The sequence below is a fragment of the Adiantum capillus-veneris genome, chromosome 27, assembly GCF_014529385.1.
Source record: "Adiantum capillus-veneris isolate H3 chromosome 27, ASM1452938v2, whole genome shotgun sequence".
Taxonomy (NCBI): Eukaryota; Viridiplantae; Streptophyta; class Polypodiopsida; order Polypodiales; family Pteridaceae; genus Adiantum; species Adiantum capillus-veneris.
The window spans coordinates 52925941-52937448 of record NC_140957.1 but is presented as its reverse complement, the minus strand read 5'-3'; positions in this window follow the sequence as shown (position 1 = coordinate 52937448).

The following is an 11508-nucleotide window of genomic DNA, read 5'->3' as shown; positions in this document are numbered from 1 at the left end:
TTGTGTGTGTGTGTGTGTGTGTGTGTGTGTGTGTGTGTTTTGTCATAGTCTAGGTGTGTGTGTGTGTGCTTGGTAAATTGGAAGAGATGGTGAAAGGTTGACAAGCAAAGCAAGCAAGATTGGGAATTGAAGCAACCGTTCTCCCCATCTACCATCCAACAGTGGTATCAGAGCTTTGGTTTGCGTTACTCGGCACATAATTTTAAAATTTGAAAGAATCCACGAATTGGCAGATTAATCGGCAATTTATTCCACAATTTTTTGTTTACCGGCAACATAATCGGGTACGTGTAATACTTAATTCGAGATAAATTGCTAAAGCTGACGGATTTGTGAAGACATGCGGGTGAGCAGCCGAGATCAAAGTGATTCTGAAGCGCTTTGAGAGATTTGGTGAATTCAATTCGACATTGGAGAGTTTTGAAGAAGGTTTAGAAGGGACGTATTCAACATTGTTAAAGGAAAGAGGAAGAAGGGGAAGTAGAAGAAGAGATCGAGGATCGAAGAAACAAGACCTTTCAAAGATATTGAAGGAAATGATGATTAAGTTTTTGACATCAGTGCACTCAAAAGGAGAACATAGTGATATGAAGAAGGAGACCCGAAGGAGCTTATGAAATCGGATATCAGTTTAGAGGCAAAATTGAACTCTGAAGATTAGAAGGGAAGCCGCCAAGAAGCCGACGAGGAGTAGCCGTGAGAATCAGGATCTACCGAGGAGAAGGTTCTTTGTCAACCACCACCAATACTTGCAGTTATTGCGTAAAAAGGAGCGTCCAGGGTCAGCATCAAAACCCGTTATAGTCATGCTGTCTGGGATGAAGCTCAGAAGCCGTCACGAGTCCCCCTTCACTCTCTCGTCGTCGCCTCTGCAAGTTATACGTGTCAATGGTGTTCACACCCCCCTAATTTAAAAGGAGTGGCTTACGGTTAAAGTAAACCACTTTGGTCGGACGCTCAACTCAATCAAATTTTAAAAAAGAGAGAAGGTTAACACTAGACTTGAAATGAGCCACAAAAGTGACTGAAGCCACAAAAATGGCTGACATCAAGATTCTAGTAAATGAAACATATCTTTTGTATATGATATCAAAATTTCATGAAACTTCTTAATTATGGGTTCAAGATATGAAAAAGGTTTCTAAATACACAATTTACATGAAAAGCTCAAAAATATTAAAAAAAATCTTTTCTAAAATTAGTTAATTTTACGTAAAATTGCACTTCAACACAACATTCAACCCAAAATCTGCTCAGGCCCGCTCACTTTCTCTGATTTCAGTGAGCTTTGGTGAGCGTTCGTAGGTCGACAAATACTTCAGGTAAGCACGCAGAGCTTGGTCTGCTCAGATTTTCGATTTGGGCTCATTTCGGCCTCCGTTTCCACTACAGGCAGTACTGCACAGGCTATTTCGTCATTTTGTGCATAATTTCTGTCAGTGCCGTTTTTTGCATAACTGGTGTCTTATAGTCTTCTATGGTTTGTGCTATATAGCACGTGTTGTTCCTGCTCCGTTTCTCCTATTTTCAGGCAGTTTTCACATCAGGTGCAGCATTTACCATGGCTGACAACAACAACATAGATGTGTTTAAGATGTTTGCTGCTGAGGACACGTTGGATGGGGGCAACTACCCTATGTGGGCTTATATGATTCAACATGTTCTTATGTCAAAGGGCGTCTGGAACATTGTGCAGGGCATTGATGTACGTCCTGGTTCTAAAGATGTAGGCGATGTTGAGGATGTTGCAGGTCTTGCTGCAAGGATTGCAGCTGTTAGAGTTGTTTTGACTACGGCAGAACAAGCTCGTTGGGATGTTAAGGATGCGCAGGCTCATGCATTGATTGCATTGTCCGTGAAGCGCACCATTGTTCCTCACATCCATTCAGCAAAATCTGCAAAACAGGCTTGGGATATTCTAGCAGGTCTTTATGCAAGTCGCAATGAGGCTAAAATTGCTTTGCTACGTAAAGAGCTGGAGTCGAAGATTATGCATGAGGAAGATGATATGGACACTTTCCTTGCTAGTGTCAAGGATATCAATGAGCAACTCATTTTTGCAGGTGAAGTCATTTCAGACAGTTCCCTAGTGCAGACTGTTCTTGATGCCTTACCAGATTCTTACCAGACATTTGCTAGTACTTAGAGACTTATGACCCAAGGAAATCCTAAAGTTGTCAAGTTTGATTCATTATGCACATTGTTGTTGCAAGAGTCACTTTCCAAAAAAAACAGGACTAGGCAGTGTGCAGTTGAACAGGCTTTTATTGCTTCTCAAAGAAAGGGTGGTAACAGCAATGCAGCCACTTCTTATGGTTCTGCTGCGAGTGGCAAAAATTATGTTCCTAATGCTTCTGCTGGCAGCACTTCGTCTGGTAATTCTGGTGATAAGGGCAAAAAGAAGATGCGTTGCCATTATTGCAAGGCTAATGATCACTTGATCAAGTCGTGTCCTAAGTTGAAGGCCAAAGAGGCTAAGAAGAAAGAGGGTGGTTCCACTGCAAATGCTGGTTCTACTACAAATGTAGCCATTGTTGAGTCTTCTGTGAAAGGAGACTGTGATGTTGATGTTGATGCAGAATGGGCTTTTAGCGCAAAGTGCACTCACAATCCTGCTTTCCATGATGCATGCTTGTCAGTTGCTGCAGATTCACATGTGTGGTATTTCGATAGTGGTGCTACAAAGCACATTACCTCACATCGTGAATTCTTTACCTCTGTCGAGTCTGTCCCTCATGGAAATTCAGTTACTTGTGCCAACAATGCCTCTTATCCAGTTCAGGGAGTTGGAAAGATTGTGCTTACTGCTGCTAATGGCAGTTCTTTCACACTTGTTGATGCACTTTATGTACCTGGGATCAAAAAGAATCTCTTGTCTGTATCCGCACTTGCTAGACTTTGACTTGTAGTCAAATTTGTGGATGACAGATGTACAGTTCATGATCTCAGTTTTGGTGATGAAATTGTTGCATCTGGCCTTTTGTGCCGTGGGCTGTATAAGCTCACTTTGTATGACAAGTGTGGACAAAATTTTGCAAATGCAGTTGCAGATTCAAGGGCTATTTCAGATGCAAAACTTTGGCATGCACATTTTGGTCATCTGAATTTTGCCAGTTTACTGCGTTTGCAAAAATCTGATATGGTTGCTTCTTTGCGAAGGCTGTATTTTGGGTAAGATGCAGCGTTCTAAGTTTCCAAAGGATGGTTCAGTTCGGGCCACACGCAGGTTGCAGCTTGTGCACAGTGATGTTTGTGGGCCCATGCAAACTCCGTCCTTGGGCAATTACCTTTACTTCGTGACTTTCATTGATGATTACTCCAGGCATGCATGGGTATTTCCGCTTAAAGCGAAGTCCGAAGTTTTTATGTGCTTCAAACAATTTTTGGCTATGGCTGAAAATGTTTCGAAATGTACTATGGGCACCCTTCGTTCCGATCGAGGGAGGGAGTATATGTCTCATGAATTTAATGCATTTCTGGCTAGTCGTGGGATAAAACACCAATGTACAGTGCCTTATACACCTCAGCAAAATGGTGTTGTTGAGAGGAAAAACAAGTCACGACGAAAATGGCACGATGTATGGTCAAAAGTCAAGCTTTGCCGCATTCTTTTTGGCTTGAGGCCATCATGTGTGCCACTTATGTACTTAACAGGTGTCCTACGAAAGCTTTGCAGTCTATTACTCCATATGAAACATGGCATGATAGAAAGCCTTCTATTGAGCACATGCGTGTTTTTGGCTATTTGGCATATGCTTTGGTGCCACAAGTGCAGCGCAGAAAATTGGATGATAAGCTTGTCAAATGTATTTTTGTTGGTTATAGTGCTGAAAGCAAAGGTTACAGGTTGTATCATCCGCAAACAAAACATATTCTGGTTTCTCGGGATGTAGTGTTTGTGGAAGATTCTGTTCGACCCTTGCTGTCATGTACTAGAGACAGTAATGTAAGCTCACATGACATTTATGACACTTTGTTGCCTCTTTTCAGTGGTGGAAATACGAATGTAAGTTCCAATGAGGCAAATGTACAGCCTATGGGGGTTTCTGAAAATGTTTTAGATCAGCCTATTATTGATCCAAATGTACATGATGTACTTGATGAGGAAAGGACTAAAAATGAGCAGGCTAGAGGTATGCCAAAATGGCTGGTGCACACTTTGCGTGACAGTAAATTGGATGCACCTTTGTCTAGTCATACTCATTCAGGCTCTCGCCATTCATCTTATGCATCAGATTGTTATGCTTTGGCTGTGTCTAGCTTACATGATGTTGAGGAGCCTTTGTCTTTTGATGAAACACAAAATTCAGAAAATTGGATGGCTGTCATGCAATCAGAATATGATGCACTCATAGAAAATGACACATGGACTTTATGTGATTTGCCTCATCGCAAAAAGGCCATTGGTACGAAGTGGGTTTACAAGTTGAAACGCAAGTTGGATGGTGAGATTGATCGCCATAAGGCTCGACTTGTTGCAAAGGGTTATGCACAGCAAAAAGGCATAGATTATGAAGAGACTTTTGCTCCCACTTCTCGTATGACTACTGTGCGTTTTCTATGTGCATTGGCAGCTCATTTTGGTTGGGATGTACATCAATCAGACATTGTTACTGCTTTCTTGAATGGTGACATATTTGAGGAAGTTTATGTAACGCAGCCTCGCAGTTTTGTCATAAAAGGACAAGAGGACAAAGTGTGCAAATGTAAGAAGGCTTTGTATGGGTTGAAGCAGTCTCCTCGTGCTTGGTATGAGAAAGCTGACACTCATTTGGTCAAACAAGGCTTTCATAACAGTTCAACAGAAAGCACATTGTATGTAAAGCGTGAGGGTGATGTACTTCTCATTGTGGTTCTTTATGTTGATGATTTGCTGATCACTGGACCAAATGAGAGACATATTGTTGAGTTTAAGGCTGATTTGAATGCTACTTTCAAGATGAAAGATTTGGGGCTATTGCATCATTACTTGGGTATACAGTTTAAGCAGTGTGATGGTGGTAATGCCTTGTGTCAGAAAAGTTACATAGAGACATTGCTATGTAAGTTTGGACTTGAGGATTGCAAACCTATTGCCACTCCCATGGAAACAGGTTTGAAGTTGAGTCTACATGATGCTGGTGATCCTGCTGATGTCACTCTTTATCAAACTGTTGTTGGCTGCCTCATTTATGTATGCAACACGAGGCCGGATATTCAGTTTGCAGTCTCACACGTCAGCAGATTTATGCATAGCCCAGGGTCTAAGCATTGGCAGTCTATCAAGAGGATTTTCCACTACCTTAGTGGCACTTTACATCTTGGCTTGTTTTATCCCAAGGGGGGATCATTGCCGCCAGACTTACATGCTTTTTCGGACTCAGATTGGGCTGGTTGTTTTGACACAAGAGTGTCCACAAGTGGTTTTTGTTTCATGCTTGGCAGTTCATGTATATCATGGTTGAGCTAGAAACAACCTACTGTGGCCACTTTGAGTTGTGAGGCTGAGTACAGGGCAGTCTTCACAGCTACGGTTGAGTGTGTATGGCTCAGACGCCTTATGGCTGATTTGGGTGTTGGACAGGACACTGCCAACACTATCTACACTGACAGTCAGAGCGCATTGGTAGTTGTGAGGAACCCAGTTTTTCATGCTCGCACAAAGCACATTGAGGTGCATTACCACTATGTCAGGGAGAGGCTCTCAGCAGGAGAGATCAGCTTGGCTTATGTGCCAACGCAGGACAACCTTGCAGATCTTTTCACAAAGGCATTGTCTCGTGAGAAGCTTGAAGCTTTCCGTAAAGCTTTGGGCTTACTCCCCTTTGTGGACTGATCATGTCCTTAGGGCATGGCACTTCCCTTTACTCATGTGCCAGCTCTCGTTCACCGCATCACTCCAGGGGGGATTTGTTACCATATACATGTGGTAGTGATGTGTGTGAACACACTAGGACCGCCGGGGCATTTTTTCCCTCTTTAGGAGGTTTTTTCCCCTGAGCATTGTATATACGCCCATCACTCTAGGGCTATCTATCTTTCCATTGCACACTAAGTTATACACTCTCTATTGTGTGCCCTGCGCTTCCTTCGTCTTCTCCAAGGTGTGTGCGTTTCTCTGCAACCCTAATTCCAACACATATTATACCGGGTAGTGAACCTCCTTGTAGAGCACCTTATCGTGTAAATCCAACTACACACGGGGAGATAAAAATTCAAATCACTGACTTGCTTGATCGAGGACTTATAAGACCTATTAGTTCACCATACGGAGCTCTAACACTTCTTGTTAAGAAGAAAAATGGAACTTTTTGTATGTGTATTGACTACAGGGCTTTAAACAAGATCGCCATCAAGAATAGGTTCCCTATTCCTGGAGTGGATGATCTGTTAGAGAAACTAAAAGGGGCAAACATATTTAGCAAAATTGACCTCAAATCAGGATATCACCAAGTTAAAATGTTTGACCAAGATGTCTACAAAACTACTTTTAGAACACAAACGAGACATTATGAATTTCTTGTCATGCCATTTAATCTAACAAATGCACCAGCCACATTCACACTCATGATGAACATAGTTTTCATTGACCATCAAGATTTTGTGATTGTATTCTTTGATGACATTCTTGTATTCAGTAAATCAGAACAATAACATAAAGATCACTTAACACGTGTATTTGAACTGCTTGCACACAACCATTTGTAATTGAATCCTGAAAAGAGTTCATTTTTCCAATCTGAAATTGAATATTTGGGACACATTGTATCGGGCAAAGGAATACATGTAGACAGTAAGAAAATTGAATCCATTCAACAATCATGGCCTATACCCAAAAATTTGCATCAGTACTGCAATTCCTTGATTTTGATAGACCATTCTTTGTTGTAGTCACTGATGCTAGTGGAAAAGGTATCGATGCAGTCCTTATGCAAGATAACCATCCACTCGCATTTGGAAGTCGTAAGTTTAAACCGTCTGAAGCAAAATTTAGTACATATGATAAAGAGTTGATTGTTGTTGTACATGCTTTGAAAATTTGGAAACACTATTTAATGGGTGTTGATTTAATCATCAAAACTTATCAACAAAGTATCAAATACTTACTGTCTCAACACTTAATATATGATAGACAAATTTTGTGGGCTGCCTTTATTCAAAGTTTTCAACCCAAAATTCAATACCAACCTGGTAAGGAGAATGTTTTAGCTCATGCTTTGAGTCGAAGACCCTCTCTTAATAATCTATCAACCATTACGGATACTTCATTTGATTCAATGCCTCACACTTATGTACAAGATGATGATTTCAAAACCACATGGTTGCATATGATCGAGAATTCTGTGCACACATTTTTGGAATATGCTATTCAAGAAAACTTTCTTTATTTCAAACAAAAATTGTGTGTAACTAAACCTTTTGGTACATTAATCATTGAAGAGTTGCACAAACCACCCTATGCTAGACACAGAGGATTTGCTACTACTTTCCAAAACTTATATAGGGGTAGAAGCATGTTAACGTGCACAAAAAATGATGTCCCAAACAATGCTAGTTAGTAGTGCTTGCTAGCATACATTCGTTAGCCAAGATTAATGTTAAATTTACTCGATGCCAAGTTCAAAAGTGGCAGTTACCGAAGTCATGGTATAGTGGATGACCGCTCTGTGTGTGTGTGTGTGTGTGTGTGTGTGTGTGTGTGTGTGTGTGTGTGTCTCTCTCTCTCCCGACGTTCTCCATGCTCTGTGTAAGCCAAAACTCTCTCTCTCTCTCTCTCTCTCTCAAATAGTCGCACCCTCTCCCTTTGCCTTGCATTCTCTCCGTGTAGCCCACTTCCTCCCCATCTTATAGGTTATGGCGAACCGTACCTTGCAATCTGATCTGGTAGGCTTACTTTCACATTCAATGAAAGCAGATGAAGGTAGTAGAAGGGATCCTTTACAGACAATGAATCCGAACTTGGAGGACCCAACTTCTACTATCATTAGGGATTATGAGAAAGAAACAGGAAACAAGGAGAGAAGATAAAACTTAAGCAGGTTCAGGTTCAAGATGCCTTTGAGAAGGAAAAGAAGAAGAAAATTTCGTCTGAGATTGTGGAACTGTTCAAGAGGAGGACTAAAGGAATTAGTATAGAATACAAGCAAGAAATTTGGAATCTAGTATCTCATCATCTTGTCGTGCAAGCAGTGTGTCCAGAGGAGCCTACTATTTAAAGTGCGATCATGTGCAATGTTTGTAACACCTTGGCACTTGTGAAGTAGCCAAGCTGTAATGAGGAGCTTTATTTGAAGCATACAACATTGTCCATGATGTTGAATTCAAAGGAGAACATGCATATGTCAAAAGTCTAAAGACTCCTTAAAGTTCTGGGTTGATCCTTGTACAAGGCTAAATTGCGGGTGACATCAAATGCTGACGGTGGAATGTTTTCATTGGCTGCATGTCAAAAACATGCTTGTCGTAGTACAATCACAGATGACATGAAAGAGCTGGTTTACACATTTTGGAGGGAAGAGACCCGTGTATCCCCCAACAAAAAAGATGTTTGTCGAAAGAGGATGGGGAGAAAAAATTACATAAAGAATCCTGTACACCTCCTTTATGAACCTCAGGTAATTGATCTAACCAAAGCACCATTATTCGAGTACACTAAAAAGCATGTGAAACTTTACAATTAGCATACTCGTTGTTATTTACATTGTGGTTGTTTATGGTTTATTCTAGCTAGAACATGCTATACCGTGCATGCTAGTTCAAATCTTCAATATGTTGATCACCTTACAGAGTGTTAGCTATCATATTAGTAATGCTAATTAATATACAAGCCATACCTGGAGGCACACTGTAAATGCTAGTTAGCATATAGTCACTGCTAGTTAGCATATTCTAAGTTTACGTCCCCTTTGTACTCAAGGTGCTAGTTAGCATAATGTAAGTGTATCTTAGCATAATTAAATGCTAGTTAGCAATCTGTATGTGTTTACTAGCATACTGTATGTGCATCTTAGCATACTGTAAGTGCTAGTTAGCATATTCTAAGTTTAAGTCCCCTTTGTACTCAAGGTGCTAGTTAGCATAATGTAAGTGCATCTTAGCATATTGTAATGCTAGTTAGCACTCTGTATGTGCTTACTAGCATACTATGAGTGCTAATCACCATACTTTAAGTGTTGGTGAGCATATTGTAAGTGCTACTTAGTATATTGAATGTGCTAGTTAGCATAATTTGTGATGGTTAGCACTGTTTGTGCTAATTAGCACACTGAATGTACCAATTAGCTAACAAAATGTGCTACTTAGCATACTGAATGTACCAATCACCCTATTGAATGTGTTAGTTAGCATACTATTAGTGCTAGTTAGCATACTCTAAGTGCTAGTTAGCATATTCTAAGTGCTAGTTAGCATACTCAAGGTGCTAGTTAGCATAATGTAAGTGCATCTTAGCATACTGTAAGTGCTAGTTAGCATATGATTAGTGATATTTAGCACTCTGTATGTGCTTATTAGCATATTGTGAGTGCTAATTAACATACTTTAAGTGCTACTTAGCATACTAAATGTGCTAGTTAGCATAATAAATGTGCTTTTTAGCATACTATTTGTGCTATCTAGCATATTGAATGTGCTAATTAGCACACTGAATGTGCTACTTAGCATACTGAATGTACCAATTAGCTACTGAATCTGTTAGTTAGCATACTGCACACATGCATGGAAGCATATTGTAAGTGCTACTTAGCATAATGTAAGTGCTGGTTACATACAGTATGCTTCCGTGCATGGCATGTATACTAATTAGCGTAACTAACGTAATAACCGCCTTCTAACTCTCATAATGGTGGGTTGAGCTCTTCTACAGATTCAAAGAAAAGCATCCAGATTGCAAAATAGGTATGACAATGTTTGAGACGATGAAGCCATTTTTTGTACGGTGGTTGAAAGATAGATTCACATGCTGCTGCCAATATATTGTGCAGATGTCCTTTTTAAAGGACACATTTAACCATATACGGTCTCAATCATTTGGGCTGCATGGAGCCCAATGTAGATATACATGCAACATTTCCGTCAGAGGTGATGAAACTAGCATGGGGTGCATGGCTTTATGTAAAGCTTTCAAGGTGTCACACATCTGTGGGAGTCAATTCTATGCCCAAAGCAGATAGATGGTTACCACAACAGTGAGTGTTTGATGGGCGAATGTAAGAAATGTGGTGTGAAAAAGCTGGAAACATGCTGCTTAGAGACACAAAGCCCAGGTAATAATATCTTGGTAAAATCGTTTGCATATGTGGAGGCAACAGGTAAGCACGGAGACAAAAAAAAGAGAAAATTTCTTGTGACTAAAGAAATGTAATGCTGGGAGTTTCTTCAACTCTTATAGACCAAGCTGAAGGTTTTTATCAAACATAATCGTATCGCTCGATGGCAAGCACAACAATTCAAGGATTGTATTCTTAGATTTCTTGACGATGTGGTTGTAGACTTTGCAGAAAACTATGCATTCAAGGAGCAAAATGAGATTCAATCCATGCATTGGCACTCAAGTCAAAGTAACCAGTTTTGTGCACATAACATACTACCGCACGGAAGGGGAAGTAGTCAAGACAATATACTTCTTCATATCAGATGACAAAGTGCATGACACATTGTTTGTCCAACTTTATTTTATGCTGCATTGTGGCTGGTTACAGAGAGAAGAGTCACTCCAAAACGTCACTGGGTCTGGTCAGATGGTGCCGCCTCACAGTTTAAGGCTGCTAGGCCTTTCTATTTTGTTGCAAGGTATGCTGGACTGACACGAATGGAGATGAGCTGGTTCTTCTTTGGATCAGGACATGGCAAGGGAGAGCATGACAATGCAGCCACAGTTTTTAAAAGAACGTTGACACATGAACAACCGAAGCCTAATGGGGCCACTTTAAAGTGTGCTGCAGATGTGGTTGCCTATTGCCAAGCCAACCTATCAAAGGGAGCAGCATCATCATATCCTCTAAAAGAAAGGGAATGTGCCTGTGTGTTTTCGGAGATCAAAGTAGGTGATGTAAACATGGAGGCTAAATGGAATTGTGCCATGGTTGAGAAGTCTTGCACCTTGCATGCTTTTCGCGGTCACAACCGGTAGGTTGCAACTGCCATTGCCACAAGACCAATGTCATGCTTTTGTGATGCATGTATGAACCACAGTTGGAATTGTTGCACTAACAAATCTCATGTGCAGCCTTGGGATTATCACATTTTGATGCCATTGTCGAATGAAGTTGAGGATGAAGAAGACACTCCGACTGATAATGCCCTTGAAGGGCAGATCATTGGATATGAAAAATTCATGTATGAAGGCCACCATGATGCATTAAGTAGTGCTTTGTGTGTTGGTGAAACTTTTGTAGTGAATCTAGATGCTACAATCAATGATGAGAATGTAGACTTTTTCTTGGTAAAGTGCATTGTGGTAAAAGAAAAGGCAAAACATGGTTTCATTGATGAGTGGAACAATGTAATTGACAAAGGCTCTTATGTCGT